Below are 17,673 nucleotides of genomic sequence, written 5' to 3' on the forward strand. Positions count from 1 at the left end.
GATACACACTTATGATGATAGGCAATTTGGTGATATTTATTCAGATCTTGACTCCCAACAACAGAATCCAGGAATATTCTGAACTGCAGCTGTTACAGCTGATCATCTTATGTTCACTATCTATGTAAAGGGCACACCACTGAAAGGATTGTTAGACATGGGTGCAGATCATACATCATTAGAAGTGCCAATTGGCCCAGTCACTGCCTAAAGATTAAGGCAGACACCTATATGTCTGGCATAGGAGGATCAGTAGCAGCTGAAATTAGTGTTACCCCTTTGAGATAAACATTTGAAGGTGAAAGAGGAGTTTTTGCTCCTTTTGTACTTAAAAAAAATTCCCATCAATATATGGGGAAGAGACATCTTAAAACAGTTATCGTTACAATTGAGTATTTCGGCTTTTTAGGCAGGGCTGCTGTTGAAGGCCTGCCTGCACTCTCACCTGTTCCCATTCAATGGAAAACTCATACACTAGTGTGGATAAAACAGTGGTCTATAGCAAGTAATAAAATTCAGGTCTTATTAGGTATAGTATAGGAGAAACTTGACCAAGGACACTTATAACTTTCTTAAGGCCTTGGAATTCCCCTGTATTTGTTGTAAAAAAAAAAAAGAAAAAGAAATCTGGAAAATGGAGGATGTTGAGTGATTTGAGAAAAGTAAATTAACAGATGGACACTATGGGAACTCTTCAGCTGGACTTCCATCTCCTACTCAATTGCCTAGAGAATGGCCTCTTTGGGTTACAGACATTAAGGACTGTTTCTATTCTATCCCTCTAGATAAGGAGGATATGAAAAGATTTGCCTTTTCAGTGCCCAGTATTAACTTATCTGAGCCTTATAAAAGATATGAATGGACAGTTTTGCCAAAGGGAATGAAAAACAGCCCTACTATGTGTCAAATGTATGCTGCTGCTGCTCTTACTCCATAAGAAAAGCATTTCCAAAAGTTATATTATTACATTACATGGATGATATCTTGGGATGCACACCTGAGGAGCAAATGTTAGAAGCATGTCTACAAAAGATCATAGAAACACTAAAGAACTACAAATTACATATAGCTCCAGAAAAAATTCAAAGGCACATTCCTTTTTAATATTTAGAATATGAAGTATACCCTAAGGTACTTATAGTACAAAAACTTTCCTTAAAAACAGAGAAGTTGAACATCTTAAATGACTTTCAGAAATGTATAGGAGATATTCAATGGATGCGTCCAGTGTTAGGCTTAACTTCCTATCAATTACAACAATTATATGTCATTTTAAGGGGAGATACTGCTTTAAATTCATCATGTCAACTTACAAAAGGAACTCAAGAGGCTTTGAGAGAAGTTGAACTGGCTTTATCTAATGTAGTTGAAAGAGTCACTCAGAAACACTTGGGAAATATCAATTTTTGCTACAAAAGAGGTACCCACAACAGTCCTTCATCAAGGAGACAGTGTGATAGAGTGGGTGAACCTCCCAGCACAAGCAGAACAAAGCCTTATTTCTTACCCAGTGCTTGTGGCTAGAATTTATTAAAGGTCATTAAGGAAGTAGTACAATTGCCTGGGACTTATCCCAGATAATTATCCCAGATACCTGACAAGATACCCACCCTTTATACCAATGCACAAATTAATGTATGCCGTGAAACCATTCCAGAGTGGCAAATTTTATTGGCCACAGTTCCAAATTTTACATATGGGTCTTCATTAAAGATTACCCAGCTATTATTATAAATGGCAATGGATTTTTGAAGAAAAGGTTTCTAAGCTTTATCTTAAAGGAACAACTATCTTTACAACTATCTTTACCAAACATAACATTTGTGCTGTATACTCTCGTAACTTAACTATAAAGAGAGTAGTCAGAACTCATTTTCAATCCACTCAGCAGAATGAATTGTATGCAATCATGCTAGCTCTTAATTATTAGAAATAGAGCATATGCCAGTTTATGAGGAATAAAAGAAAGAAGTGAATAAGAATTTATCAGGATGAGAAGATTTGGAGGAATTATATTTTCTACCAGTGGAAGAAGATGCATTGATGAGATGTTGAATCCATTAATGTATACAATTATTCTTTTAAAATAAGTGGTTTGATTAAGTTCAACAAGCACTCTATTCACTGTGTCACCTAGCTGCCTCATTATTGAGTTTCAGCTTCTGCTGAAGTCATATTTAAGCTTCCCCTTACACATTAAAGATAATACAATCACAGATGTTATTGAGAGGAAGAGTTTCCAGGAAGAAAGACTGGAATATTGTCCATGTAATCTCCCATGGTGAAGACTACATTCAGACTAGCATGTTTAGTTCTGGGAAGCTTAAGAAATACAGCTATAAGGTAGATAAAATTCAAGACAGAGTAATCAGGATAATGAGATGCCTCTCTCTGTGTGTCATTTGAAGATCATTTGAAGTACCAGAGATATTTAGCTTCAGGAAGAAAAAGCTCAGGCAACTCATGAAGGAAGGATGTTTGAGAGTTGGCTGGGGAGGAAGCAGTATAACAGCTTTCTTCACATATATAAAGAGCTGTCATTTGAAAGAGAGGTAAAAGTTTTTCAGATAGAACCCAAAAGGCAGAACCAGGAATGATGGTAGTTGTAAAGAGGCAAATATGACATTACATAAAGAAGAAATTCCCAACAATCACAGCTATCCAAAAGAGAAATCATTTGTTTTGCTATATAATTGTTTCCCTTTATTGAAAAGGTTATATGACAATTTCTTAGGTCTAGTATAATGAGATTATAGGTTGAATTAGATGACTCTTCTGGATACTTCTACATCTAAAATTCCATGATTCTGTGAAAAAATATGTATATTTTTTGTTCCTTTACCTCATCCAGGATAGAAGTACATGAACAATGCATGAGCCTGACACCACTGCTGATTAGCATGAGAGCTTTGACTTACTCTGGTCCAATATAGGCCAGTTAATACCTCCTTAGATGGCCTGATGGATTTTCATTTCTGAGAACTGATCATATTCATGCCGGACTTTATAAAAAGTTCTTCTTCAGCTTAAAATTCTCCCTACTCTAGTGACTCAAAAGTTTCAGATTTTCTAGGTATCAGAATATACAGGCATGTGCACCAAATTCAGACAACATTGATTTTAATAATCTATGGGGCTGGTGGTGGTCAAAGATAAGTAAAAATGTCTCCCTGACATAGGAATATGAAAAAAAATGGACAATTCATTTCACGTGAGATGACTTTTATTAGCAGATTATGGTAAATTCTTATATTAAATCATATTCATTTATAATGATTTATTATATTTTATATTTGGTTACCAGGCAATAAATTTAACATGAAAGTAAAAAAGAAAGCAGACTACTATGAACCATCAACAAATGGAGTTGCCAATTACTATTTCAGAAATGATATGAAGAAATATAACTAATGGCCACCAATTGACTTTATTTAGCTACTTAACCTGCCAAGTTAAGAAAAATGCATTTCTCCTTTTGGAGACACATGTGGAATCTTCAAAATTCTAAATTGTTAGAAATGATTGGATATTCCTGTATGTTTTCCTAAACAAAACAATCCCTTTCTTTGAGAAAGATTCCACTGGAAGTAACTGTTATTATTTTTAAAAATCCTGGCAAAGGGAGAAATAGAGATAGGAAATCGTAATTAAAATTAGCTTTTCTTAATCATCCAAACAATTGTTAAATAACTATTTTTTCTTTTTTATTATTTCAATATACTTTTATTTTAAAACAGGTCACAATACTAAGCTCAATCCCATTCTGCTATTATACAAATTACAAATGCTTGCTTAGCAGCTGAGGGGCAATCTTTAGAAACATATTTGAAAAGTGAATAAAAATCTGTATAAAATAAATATTCAGATAGTTTCCATAGGAACACAGATAAGTGTGACCTCATCTTTTAGTCCTCCATATTGTTGCATTTGTGCCAATCCTATTCTTAAAACATTTAAAAACTCTAGCAGGAATTAAGTTAGTGATCCCCCAAATGTTCTAATTCAAGCTAACCTTGCAATTAATGTCTACAAATAGTTTCTATACATTAATACTAGCTGAAGTGCAAGTTGAGTGATGTTCCATTCCACTTTCCCAAGCACAAGATAATGGCAAAGTGTTGATATCAAAAATCACTTAATGTTAAGATTTTCTGCTAGAAAATCTTGATTCTTGATTTGTGGCATGCATTGCCATGCTGGCCCAGACATCATATTATAGATAGTGGGCATCTGGAATCCATTAAAAGTAGAAGCAGCAGCAACAGTGTAAGCACCCATGTTTTCAAATAGCATCCAATCTCCCATATGCATTTCTGGTAAATCACAGCATTCAATAATTCAATCAAGGCTGTCACATGCTAGTCTTCATATTCTAGAAGAATAATGCTTCTCATCTGGTTTAGGTCTCTTTTCATAGAATAAGTTTAATATGTGCATGATCAAACAGGATGCAATTAAATGATCCATATTTACACAGTACAAAAAGGTATGGTCATTTGCCTCCTATTCATCATCAGAACCTGTCTGTTCCTTTAATACAAGTTTTTTTGGTAATGATGTTAACTGCAAGCATGAAAATTGATGCAATATCTGCCTGGTTCAGCTATGATTCTCCTTCAGAGTCACAAGGAAAATACTTGCCCAATGCTGAATTGATTACACTTGAGATCTCTTCAAACTTAAGCTTTGCGTCTTCAGAACCAGGAAAGCCACCACCAATTATCAAGAAGATACATGTTGAAACCGAACTCCAGCCCCATGTGAAAGACACATTGGGCATCAGAAACTGCTTGGACAAAGGTTTCTGGATCAGTACAACTTCCCACATGAAAACTAACTCCAATAACATGAATATTCAGTTCCATTGCTCGCTCAAGAAATAAATAGCTTACTAATTTTGGGAATGTCCCCAAATTTAACACTTAGATGAATGACATCTTTAGAGTCAGCAGTGGCAATCCTCTAAACAAGTTTTGCCTTTGGATGAGCTCTGGCAACTTTCATTAGCTCTACTTCACTATCAAAAGTCATCATTTAAACTGCATTGTTGGCAGCATACTTAATTTGTGACACTTGTTTGCATGGATTTGCATAATTTATCCTCTCTGGAGGCACCCCAAAACTCTATACTAATTATATTTCAGTCTTGCTAGCACAATCAAATCCTGCTCCTATAGTAGTAAGTGTCTTCACTATAGCCTTGCTGTCATTACATTTAACAGCATAAAAAGGAGTTACTCAAAGAAGAGCATTGTACCATCTCAAATGTTTCTTTAGGATGTTATCAAGGTCAGCAACACAGAAGGCATCTTTATCATCAGAAAAAGAATTTTCATTAGTTTTCTGGTCCGAAATATCCTTTGCACTAAAGCCTTCATCAAGGAAATAGAAGTTAAATTCATCATTACTACAATTGTTCATGGTTTTTTGGTGTTCCTTTAAAGTGCAACAAAATGGAAAACTAAAATATGGAATTTAAAGACAAGCTATTTCCAGCTTTACACCGAAGGTGGTTCTCCAGGAGGATAAAGTCTTGTTAAATACAGGGCTACAAATGTCCCTTTAGTATGTGCAATGGCTATACTCTTTCTCTTAAAAGACATGAATGTAGTAGGCAGACCTCATGGAGATGTTCAAGATAAATGGAATTTGATGGCTATGATGCCTTTCCCCAATTTCAACCCCCATTCAGCCACCTCCTGCCCAGCTAGAGGCGTCACACCAAGCCACTGGCCCAAAGTGGCACAAGAGCTGGTGGCAGAAGAGCTACTGGAAGCAGAAGCTGAAGGGGTCTGACCTGAATAATTTTTTTTCTAATAAATTCAGTATCACTTTTATATTTATTGTTGTACAACATGATGATATCTAATATTATTTACTATGTAATGGCTCAGATGTTTACCTGATGCAACTTGCATGAAAACTTGAAGTATATTTGCTTAAAGAAATTAAAAAATCTGAGCTGATTTTAGCTTATTCTAATTTAAAAAAAACACACACACACAAAGCCATCCTGACTTTTGCTTCTGCATAAATATGAGGAACAAAACTGATTTTTGTTTTTAGTTTAATCATTCTAGGCTGTACATCATGAAAGTGAATTTTCTGGAAAAACTGCAGGGGAAGCTAGGTGACACGGTGGATAGATTACCAGCTCTGAAGTCAGGAGGACCTGAGTTCAAATCTGGTCTCAGACATTTAACACTTCCTGGCTGTGTGACCTTGGGCAAGTCACTTAACCCCAATTTTTTCAACAACAATAACTATATATATAATAATTATTATTATTACAATGAATTTTAATCCAAAATAAATTTGGATTTTGAATACTTATTTGGATGAGCAGATCTTATTTATTATCTAAACAGTAATTCTACTAAAATTTGACTAAATGTTTAAAAGATTATATTGAAAAATAGGAAATGATTTTACAAAGACTGTCATCTTAAAAAATCTAATTTCATTAACTTTAAAACAAAATACATTGTAATTGAACTTTTACTACTAATACCACTAACACTATCACCCCTCCTGCAACTGATATTAGAATTAATTTTTTTAAAAGACAGAAGGGAGTTTTCAGTTACTTTTACTAATCCTCAGAAAATTCCTATCTTAGATATATAAGAAATAGACATAATTATCATTTTGAATTTCCAGTTAAAAAATGAAATGAGTGAACATGAGGTATAAAAAGTCATTTAGAGAACCAATATAGAAATTAGAATAAAAGTTACATTTTATAAATTCAAATTCAATGTTTTATCTTTCTCTTCCATATACTCTCTCCCTTTAAGATTGAAATGTGTTATCAGGAAAAAGAAATTTTATTATCTTCACAAATTTCATGTTTAGATGATTTCAGTGCCATATTCTTAGATATTTACTAATTCTATTTGGAGGGGATTCTGAGTACAAGAAAATTGTGTTGTGGAATGTTGCAGTTTCTCCTAAATTGTAAAGGCTGTATAACCTAATGTTGTTGGGTATATTACCTGAGAACCATTGTAGGTAAGTTTGGAGAGTTTCAGTGACAAAATATTGGCTACCAGGTGACTCTTTTCTTTAAATTTTAGCCACAACAGCATGTTGAATGTTTACTAAGACAGATAGTATTATTTTATCTCTATTAATGGAAAAATCTATATTGATGAAATTATAAATATTATGAAGTTATTTTAAAAAGAATGTATTCCATTCCTATTGGAATTATAGAACCAAATTCCAACTTTATCTTCTCTTCCTATCATCTTTTTCTGATCATACCCTTCCCTCAACTCATTATTCTCAACATGCAACCACACCATAGAATAGCCCAAGTTGTTACACTGCCCCTTACTGTGGCAAAAGAAAGATAATTTCAAGAAAAATGTTCAGAAAATTTCCCATTCCACAACCATTTTTTTCAGTGATGACAGATTCTTTGTGACTGGGTTTTTCTTAGCAAAGACAGTGGAGCAGCATGTCATTTACTTTTCTACTTAATTTTACAGATGAGTAAACTGAGACAAAGCTAGTAAGTGTTTATGTTTAAATTTAAAGTCAACTCTTTCTGACTCCAGGTCCGGTACACTATTCACTGAGCCACTTAGCTGCCTTCAGAACTAAAGTGAAACTGTTGGTATTTTTTGTAGCAAATTTTGTCACTCAGGTAGTACTATCATATATCTTAATTCAGATAAACTAAACCTTCAAATCTTTGAAACAGTGAATAGGTATCTTTTACTTGTATTTAGAAGTTGATTCTATATCATCCATAGGTTGGACCTGTAACTCTTGTCTCATTTTTATTGTCTTTCTCACTCTTAACAAGAGAATTAATGACATTAGAGATATTCTCTATGGTTCTGTGGCTCACACATGCTATCTTCCTAAAATGGAATGACATGATTTAGATGGCTTAGTTACCAAGGTACATAACTCCATGAAGTGAATGAATTTATAAAGTTTCCAGTGACACATTCACCTTTAAAAATGATCTGCATTTCTTTTCTTGACAAACTCATTGTCTTCCATTATAAGACTGATTTCTGTTAGATAGTCAAATACAATGTAAAGCTGCCTGTCTTGTGATGGCAATGACATGAAGTGAATTTTGACAAGGTTGGTTCTTGTCCTTGGAATCTGCTTATGAGTAAGGAGATAGCAAAAGGTTAAATGTGACAATTGACATTTCAATTTTAACTTACTCATACCTGAGTGAGACTAAAAGAATTACAATTATATATCATCTAACCAGTTAGAAGTCAGGAGAAACAAGCATTTTCTGAAAACAGAACTACTTCTGTAGTGCAAAGAAATACTTCTTTTCTGGGGAGTTAGTTCCTTTTTACAGTGAATGAAATGAACTTAAAAACCAATTAGTTCTTCAAAACAGAGTCTAAATGTGACATTAAAGTTTCAGAATTAGTGATTAAATAAAATATCATTATAAAATGATCTCTAATGTATTTTGCTTCAGTTATGATTTTTCATAGGTATTATACAACTGAAAGTATATTATTATATTATGATTATTTATTTTTCTATTTACAAGGTTACATAAATTATTTTTATTTCTTTCTAATTATACTATTATTACTAAGATGAAAATTAATTTCACTAATCTCAGTCAACACTAGTCTTTCCTACCAGCATTAATTTTTTCATTTGTTTCATTGTTTATAGCCATGATGCTATATGTTTATCAGAGCTATGTAAGAGATTTGTCTCTGTATGGAAACCAATGTCAATGGCACAGAGTCCCCTAAACAAAAGGGAAACTATTTAAACTTCTGTCAAAATGCTTTCAAGCATTCATAACAAAGAAATTATAATATACGAATTGTGTTGTGTCAACCTTGTTATGACTGAGATTAAAAAAATTTACTTTTTAGATGCAAAATGAAGCTCAGACTAGAAAATATTAAGAATAAAGCAAATGTCATTTGACAGATACTCTAAAGGTTAAAATCTGAAACTGATCTGGAAACTTTTTCAAGCCCAATCTCTCTAATTGAGAATTTAAATACTTTTCCTTTAGTCAATAACATATAAACCTTCTATTTAAGACATTATATATAATATGAACTACACATACTTGCATTTGATAAATATAACAAATCAAAACAGATTAATCCTATGAGCATATTGATTTTCCTGCTCTATGTGCCATTTTTGTCAGTGAATTTGTATTGGTTAATTTTTACTGTAATAATAAACAATGAAAAGAAAATATTTTAATAATTGAGATCTAAGTTTTTGATGGAAAGATCACTGTTCCAGAAAGGATTGGTTTTGACAGGTCTACTCATTTTAACTTTGCATTTTTCTCAGAAATATCACCAGAAACTTGATTGGAAACCCCACAATGACACACAAGTAACAAAGCTGAGGATACAGCGATTGGTGACAAATCTTTGAGGTAGTGTATTTTACTGTGAGTTTCAGGGCTGGGAAACAAGTAAAATCATTTTCCAAGTCTCCAGTTACTATAGATAAAGACCAGATGTCTTCATTGCTCTATAGACTGAAATGGAGGTTGGCATATAGTGTTCTACATGAAGATCTCATAATACGTAGGTTTGATTATGAAAGCTTCCCTGTCTACCTTAGGACCTTCATTTGGGCAGTAGTTGAAAAATGAAAATAAATGTCTGTTTATATATAGATTCAAAGGGAGACAAAATGAGGAAGAAGCTTAATAGTTTTCTTCCCTTTGTCTAGTGTGACGCAGTATATTGAGATCTGGTCTCCAAGCAGAACAGGAAAACCTGCACTTAAGTCCTGCTGACATATACTGCTTACATGATTGTGGGCAACTTTCTAAGATTAGAAGATTGCTGAGGTGTTAACCTGTATTGTTGAAAGAAATTCCTTATCAGGACCCCACTATAGCAATAAAATCACAATTTGGTCCCATTTCTTATATCTTTTCTTTTCCCAGTCAAAGCATCCTTCCAAATTCATTAGAATGTTTGGCATGATGAGGAACCAGGAAAATCATTTTCTCAGTGCTGAGAAGTTGGGAAATCCAGAAGAATGTAATTGTAAAAATGAGGAGTCAGGAGAAATAGAAAGAAGTCAAGAAGTCATTGAAGCAAAAATTCTTTGAAAATACCATTACCAGGAAGTAATTTTAATTATTCCACTTTTCAATTAAGGTACAACTTCTTCTAGAGTCCTCAGATCATTTTCCATTCCATTGTGGAATTTGATGATTTTGTGTATATGTCTGCCAGCATGTTCTAAGATAGACTCTTAAGATTAAAAAAGAAGTACTTTCTGGGATCAGAAAGGAAAACTGAAAATTCAGTTGTTGCTTGGGAATTATTCAAATAAAACTATGTAGAGAATATATGTGAGCTATGAAAGGCAATTGAACTCATCTGCTGAATTTTTGGTGCAATTATGTGCTAGAAATATCTTATTGATTCAGTAAATTTTTTCCTAGAAAATTTTCAATTCGTTATTATTCTAAGAATGCTACAAATTGTACATTAATAAGATTATTTGCATAAAACATATTAGATGTTAATTATTTGCTTCACAAATATAGTTGATTCATTTTGAACCTGAAAGCATTTCTGCCATAGGCATATGTTCCAAACTGAGGGGAAGGAGTAGTAGAAAGAAGAGATAGATTTTCAAGCTGAACATCCTCAAAACATATTTTCAATAATCATTTGTTGTCCAACTAACTTTTATTAATTTTGGTAGGTTATTTGACTTGAGGTCATGAATTTCATCATTTACTGATCTTCATTGATTTAAACTGGTAAGCACTGAAAAACATAGAGAAGCTTTTGTTAACAATTTCAATTCTTAATTATTGTCATTATTAAGTTCAGCATTTAATATTTATAGGGGATATAATATTTTCAAGAAATGTGATAAAATATTTGGTTAACAACCAAATATTGACATAAATATTGACAACGGCCTGTCATTTTTTAACTGTTGAACATGAAACTCTTACGTTATTTTCTGCAAAAGTTTTCTCAGTAGTAGAGTATGTTGGTACATGAAATAAAATTCAGGAAAGAATTTTAACTGCAACAAATAATTTTAAACACATCACATTGGAGAAATAAAAGGAGAACACTTAAGGATAAGTTACTTCAGAGTATAATATTACAGGCAGCAAAACTTATTATATATTTTTGGCCATTTCAGACTAAGTTGAATTCTTTCTAGAAATATGACCTTTATAGAAAATTTACTATAATTCTAAAAGAGATGCCTTCACATAGCAGAATAATTTCCATAATCATTAATCTAAGATTCTGTTGCATTGCACATCCTAATTTAATTTTGGCAATTTTTTTCCTAAACTGTTATAAAAGAATCCTAAGCACATTTTTTCTTTACTATCCTTGGGGAGAAGTCTATAGAAATTAGAGCTGTCAACATTCCTTTTTTTGTCCTTTTTAGAAAAAGTAGATAGTTTTAGTAGTTGTCTAGAAAGAAAGATGGCTAATATTTTCTATTATAACGTGCTTTAAAATAAATGAAATGAAGAAAATAAGAAAAGTACTATAAAATAAATCCTTAGTAGTTGGACAATGCTGAATTCTGTAAGAGGAATTTATACCTTCGGAAATTAAACCCTTAATATTTTTTAAAAGTTTGGTGAATAGTCACCATTAAAATAGTCACTAATGGTATTGAAAAATACCATTACCAAAAACAGAGCAGGGACTACCACACTGGGGCAGAAGAATGGAATACAGAGGAAATGCTCACTCCATTAACTTTTCTCATAAACAATAGCAGAACTTTTTCTCTCTTTTAGTCTGAGAAGTTAATCTAAAACTTGATGTGGTAAGCAGAGGCTATATTAGACCCCATAATTGAATACACTAGAGACAGAATAGGCCAGGGTTGTACCAGGCACCCCCATTAACTGACAGTAAACATCGTAAATGACTATAAAGGCTGAGGCTTTATATCTTTATAAAGGACCATAGTGTGAATCAAAATAGGGCCAGGCTTGATCAAACTTTTTGTAGTAGATTAAATTCTACATCCAATCAGGCTATTTTTTTTCTTTTCTTTCCCTAGTATCTTACTGTCTCTTTCCCTAAAGTTTCCTATTTCTTAGGTTCCTTAGTAACTCTATGTCCTTTCCTTCTTTTCTAAACACAAACTATCTCTGAGCAAAGTATCCATCATTAGTCACTTATATCCAATTTTTAGGAAAGGCAACTGCTTAGAGAATATTTGAAATTTGATATTGATGTAAGGAACTTCTAGCAAGAAATTCTCCCTCTACAAATGCAGGTCCATTGGCAACTACTCTTACAACCTAAGTTCTTAGGAAAATGTAACATGTTTCTTCTTTCAGGGATCCTTTATTATTGTTGTTGTTTTGTTGTTTTGGTATTTTTATTATTATAAGCTGTTATCTAAATCTCTAAATATGGCATAACATTTAAAGTAAGCAGAAAACTCCTAAAGTTAATCAATGTTAGTTTAAAGGCATTCATAAGCCAGGAGAAGGGAAGGAAATGGAGAAAAGGATAAATTTACCACCAAATATCAATAACCTCAGCAGTGAAAAAAACCCACTCAAAACTGGATAAATTACTCTTTAATTGGGTCAGTAAGTCATATGAAACTCTAACTATTCAGGATTATATTCAGTTTGAGGTAACAAATCCATTCATTTGCAATTAGCTGGTGTTAACACCCCCTATCCCTTGCCATTCACTTCTGCTTTCTCTTTATGGAACTAAAAAGTAATTTCTTCCTTCAAATAGGTGTTTATTTCCAATGATCTTTTAGTTTCTCTTTTTACTTAAGGGGAAAAAAAATCCCTATCACTCCCCTTGCCAGTAAAAGGTTACACTATGAGCCGAGGGATGGATGGTAAATGATATCAAGCATTTCCAGCTAATGCATATTAAGTAAATACTGCTTTTAGGAATTAAGAATTGCTCGCAACTTTAACTCCATTGCCTTATCAAGAGAAAAGAATGTCATGGTAATAAATCTGTGAAATTAAATGAGAACAGAATAATGTCATATAGCAAATCTATATTCTTGTCAAAGAAATTAGGTTTGAACTCTTAAAAATGAGAAATAAAACATCATTTCTCAAAAGATATCTTTTTTTTAATATAGCTTGTCTTTTCTCTACTTATATTCCTAAATCTATCCACCTCAAAGTCCTATTCTGATGATGAACACAAGATTCTACCAAGCTGGAAAGGCTATAAGTAAGATCTTGTCAATATATCCACATTTATTAGTAGCTTCAATTAATTTGTTGCATGCTGCAGTTATATTGGGTTTTTAAATTTTTTTCAAGACCAATTTTGCCAGGTAGTAGTAAACTGTCACTTGCATACTGATTCTTGAAAACTCTTCTCTCACTCTCACTTTCTATATAAAAAACAATACTGAAATAGTAAAATTTAGACATTATTATTTTGTAAGCATAAATAGAATTTTCTGCTCACATCAGTATCCATTTAACCATTCATTCTTCTAACCACAAAAGTGAACTGTTTACAGGCATCAAACAATCCATGGAGAACAAGTAAAATAAACGCAACAGGAAAATGCTGCATAATAAATTTCCTGACATCCATGGTTTCCAGGAACTAGAAAGTTTATTGAGAAAGGCTAAGGAATATTTTTTTTGTCTGAAAATATGTTAAAACAAATAAACTTTTCATTTGCATGAAACTTAGACATGACTTGACCTAAAGTTCTAAGGAAAGGTAAATAGAGGTAAAATCTATTTTGTTAGTTGCAATTGTATGGTACAATTCAAATTGTAAGGCTCACTCTCCAGAAAACAAGCTAGTTTTATCTAGTACTTAAAAACTCTAGAGGGTTACTGACTGCGTTTCATTTCAGGGTGACCAGGAAGTTTCTCAGACATAGTTGCTCACAAAGCACCCATTTTATGCTGTAAATTGATTATCACTCACTCAGAGTTAATTAGTTTTAAAAAAAACAATTATTTACTAAAGTGTTATCATGATAAAAGGTGAAACAAGTGTTTCCTAAATACATACAGAATTCAAGGAAAAGTGGCCAGCAGTTTAATAACAAAAGTAACAAAGGTGTAATAGCTCCTGGTGGGATGAAAATTCTGTGTGACCTCTCTGAAGTCCCACAAAGTTCCCCCTTGAATGTGTGAAGGTCCATGCAGGACTATTTGTCCTGTCTTAGCTACCCAGTAGATAACGTTGTTTGTTACATGTCTAATTTCCCTAATGTCATGGTCTCTGGGCTCACCCCACCCCTTACTCCCTTGCTACATAGGAAGCCTACAGTCAATAATATTTGACTCCTAAATAATTGTTGGAATGTCTGTTGGAATCTTTTCCTCTGATACATACATAAAAACAATGTATACAATGGCTACAAGCACTTCATTCCTTCCCAATTTATTTAAATAGGTGGTTTTCATGTAATTTATGCCTTTGGTAGATAGTGATGGATCAATTCAAACCATCCAGAAGCAGCTAACACCTATCTTCTGACATTGCTTGCTTGATTCTACAATTCAATCAAATAAGTATTTCCAGCTGGTAAAAGAATCACTGCATATAGCCACCTTGAGTGGGATGGAAGTATGAAATACTCTCTTACACTAGTAAAAATAAAAAAAAAAATTAATGTGGCCAATCACAAATTATAATCTCTGAATATGCTTTTCTCCTTTTAGTCTATGGACATTTGAAATTCTAGTTTGTATTTCTAAGGGTCTAAGAGAAATGATCTGGGATGTGCCATCTCCAACTCCAAATCAGGGACAAAAATGTAACCAGAAATTACCTTTTAGAATTGTTATATGCAATGTGCATTTTTCTTCCTTAGAAGAATTTCTCTATTCCTTACCTCTTTTTTCTCTAAGAGTATTCCTACTTTTTCCCTATTTGATCTCAAGCTTCAATAAAGATATTAAATCTTTAGCATACATAGTTGAGGAAAATTAATTTTCATCTCCCTTTTCACAATGTTTCCCAGCTTCATGATTCAATGAAACCAAGAGTTATAAAGTAACTTTGCTACTTAGCATTATCAGGAAGCAAGCTAACTAATAGTAGTGTCTTTTGACAGGTTTGCATTAGGACATGTTAATACACACCTGCCAAAGAAATCAGTCTTGATTTTCATTTTCTCTGATGGACTCTGAATTTAGAATAATTGCTAGGCAGGACTGGAGAGAGGGGAAAGAAAAGCAAGATCAAGGACAATTTAATGAAATTAACAGTATATATTGTAAAGACAAAAAGAGCAAAAGAGTAGCAATCATAACAGCTCAAGACTAGATAATGGTACTAAGAGTGGCATTCACGTTGTCAATATGTGAATAAATAAAACTAAGTAGAACAGAGGGATAAGAAGAGGATCAGTAATGCTGGGGGTGGAGATGTTTGTTTTTTTGTTTTTGTTGTTTTTTGTTTTGTTTTTTCTGATAAGAGAAAGAGGAGGATCAAAAGAGACAGACTTTGTGAAAAGAGAATTTTAGTACTGCCACAGTATCAGGAGACTTTCTGAAATTAGGTTAGTGTAGGTGATTAACTAGTTAATAACATAAGAATTTCTCACTCAGCTTATTGCTGCTGCTCCCTTTACCTCCCTGCCCATCATTTATTTGAGTCCCGTAGTTATCTGGTTAATTTCTATTTTGTTACCAAAATTCCAGCTTGAGATATCAACTAAATCTCTTTTTATTTGCCAGTGAGTTTATTATTTTACCTAAAGTAGATCATCCCTTCTTCTACTGATGCTTTGATTTGTAAATATTTCTTACCTTTCCCCCATGCCCACCATAAAATTTTCAATTGTTTCTAATTGAATAAATCTCAAATAGAATTTTTATTGTCTCTATATTTGCCTTTCAAAACTTTAAACTTTAGCTCCAATTTGGTGTTATAAATATCTTCAGATTTCATTTAACATGACTTTGGAAAGATTTCAATACATTCAAAAGTTGTAAGAATTATATTGACTTATATGACTAATAATCTTATAAAGAGTGATAAATTTATAACCCACAACTTCTTATGAATGGAAGTTTAGAGCTAGAAAACAATTATATACTGCTTGGAACATGGTTTTAAATAATGAATTTTGATAATAAGAAAGCTTTTGAGATGACACCCCAAGGCTAAAAAGATGACTGTGCATTTGTGTTGTATGTTTTTAAAGAGAAGTTATTTATGACTACTTGCTTAATTACTTGAGCTTTCTATATAGTACTGACTAAAAAAGCATTCTGACTTCAGCACTGTGATTATTTGTGTACTGAAAATGTCTGTTCTGGGATCCCCAAGTCCTTTAGGAAGGTCATCAAATTTTATTTGTCAACAGAGGAAATGAAAATCTTGGCCAAGTTTTTTGTTAAACTGTATTTATCACAGAGCTTGTTGATAAAAAACACAAATGAGATATAAAAAGATACTTAAAGAATAAGTAAGCCTTGGGGAGCTTTAACCTTGCTTTAAAGTCACATTCATCTTTTGTTTCATCAGTGATTCATACTTCCTTGTTTTCTTTCTGGGAGCTTCATGCAGTTCTCTTTACATGGTTTCCAGTAGCTAGAGTACATTATCTGTTGAAACAGTTATGTGCTTCCTTTCACAAATACTATATGAACAATTTTCCCTTCTATTTCCATGGTGTAAGGAAGCTGTGGGTACTTTCTCTGCTTGATTTATTTTATACACATCATCATATATACTGCCTCTCTAGAGCTACATCTTATACTTGGCTTCTGCAAAGAACTTCCTCAATCAACTGGCTCATAAAGGGGGTGCAGTAGCTCTCCCAACACAATAGCAACAAACTGTGCTGCTACCTGTGGAGCTGGAAGAGACCTGAGCTCCAACTCAGCTTGGCTTAGCTCAACAGAATCCCAAACTACTAGCATAAGAAGCAGAATATTAACTTCCCCAGGGGAGAGTTTTAGAAGTAACACTCCTTGGAACAAGCCTCTCAGGACTCCATGAAGCAGCTTAGATTCACATTGGGTTTGGAAGAAAAGTGAACAGAATAAAAATAAATTTAGTGCTGTGATGTACTAATTATTCCCTAAATGGCTTTGCTACTATGTGCAAAATTTGAGAAAAAAGCTCTTATTGAATCCATTTGTACTAGAGATCAGAGGTGGTTTTGCCTTTGTTCCAAAGCATTATTGGATGTAATCTTAGTAATCATGCAAAACTTGCATAGCTTTTCAACTTGCTGAGCTAGCTTAGACTCCATGATGCTTTTTTCCCCCCATTTTTTCAGTGGCACTTCAGAGAAACATGAATATGAATATAAGGTGTATTTAGTTCTAAACCAGATCAATCTTATCATTTATCATTATTTTCCTGCACAGCTAGTCAATGCAGAGTTTGATATCTTATAAAATTTTCTAAAGGAGGTTTAAAAAAAAAAAAAACTCTGTCTAATATTAAGGGAAGTACAAAGTGTATGGGAAGGAAGGGGTGAGGAGGAGGAGGAGGAAAAGAGTTACTGATAGATATGGGGGGAAATGATATTGAAATGTCAGAGGTGATAGAGATAAAGTATTTTCACTGTGAATGGTTAAACACTGAAAGTCAGCATAGTATATAGAAAAGATACTGTGTTTTTTGATCTAGATCTATCTGGTTTCAAATTCTGTCTTTTTGTGTAAACTAGTTGTATGACCATGGACAAGTCATTTAACTGTTGCAAGCCTTA

The 17,673-nt window shown here is 33.1% G+C and overlaps 1 protein-coding gene and 1 pseudogene across 1 annotated transcript in view; both read right to left on the reverse strand.

Moving 5' to 3' along the window:
- Positions 1 to 17,673, reverse strand: part of ST8SIA4 (ST8 alpha-N-acetyl-neuraminide alpha-2,8-sialyltransferase 4) — a 128,354-nt gene that overhangs the window by 40,117 nt on the left and 70,564 nt on the right. The window lies entirely within an intron of this gene.
- On the reverse strand, positions 1,500 to 6,171 carry LOC116423507 (annotated as a pseudogene).

Source organism: Sarcophilus harrisii, chromosome 1, assembly GCF_902635505.1.
Source record: "Sarcophilus harrisii chromosome 1, mSarHar1.11, whole genome shotgun sequence".
Taxonomy (NCBI): Eukaryota; Metazoa; Chordata; class Mammalia; order Dasyuromorphia; family Dasyuridae; genus Sarcophilus; species Sarcophilus harrisii.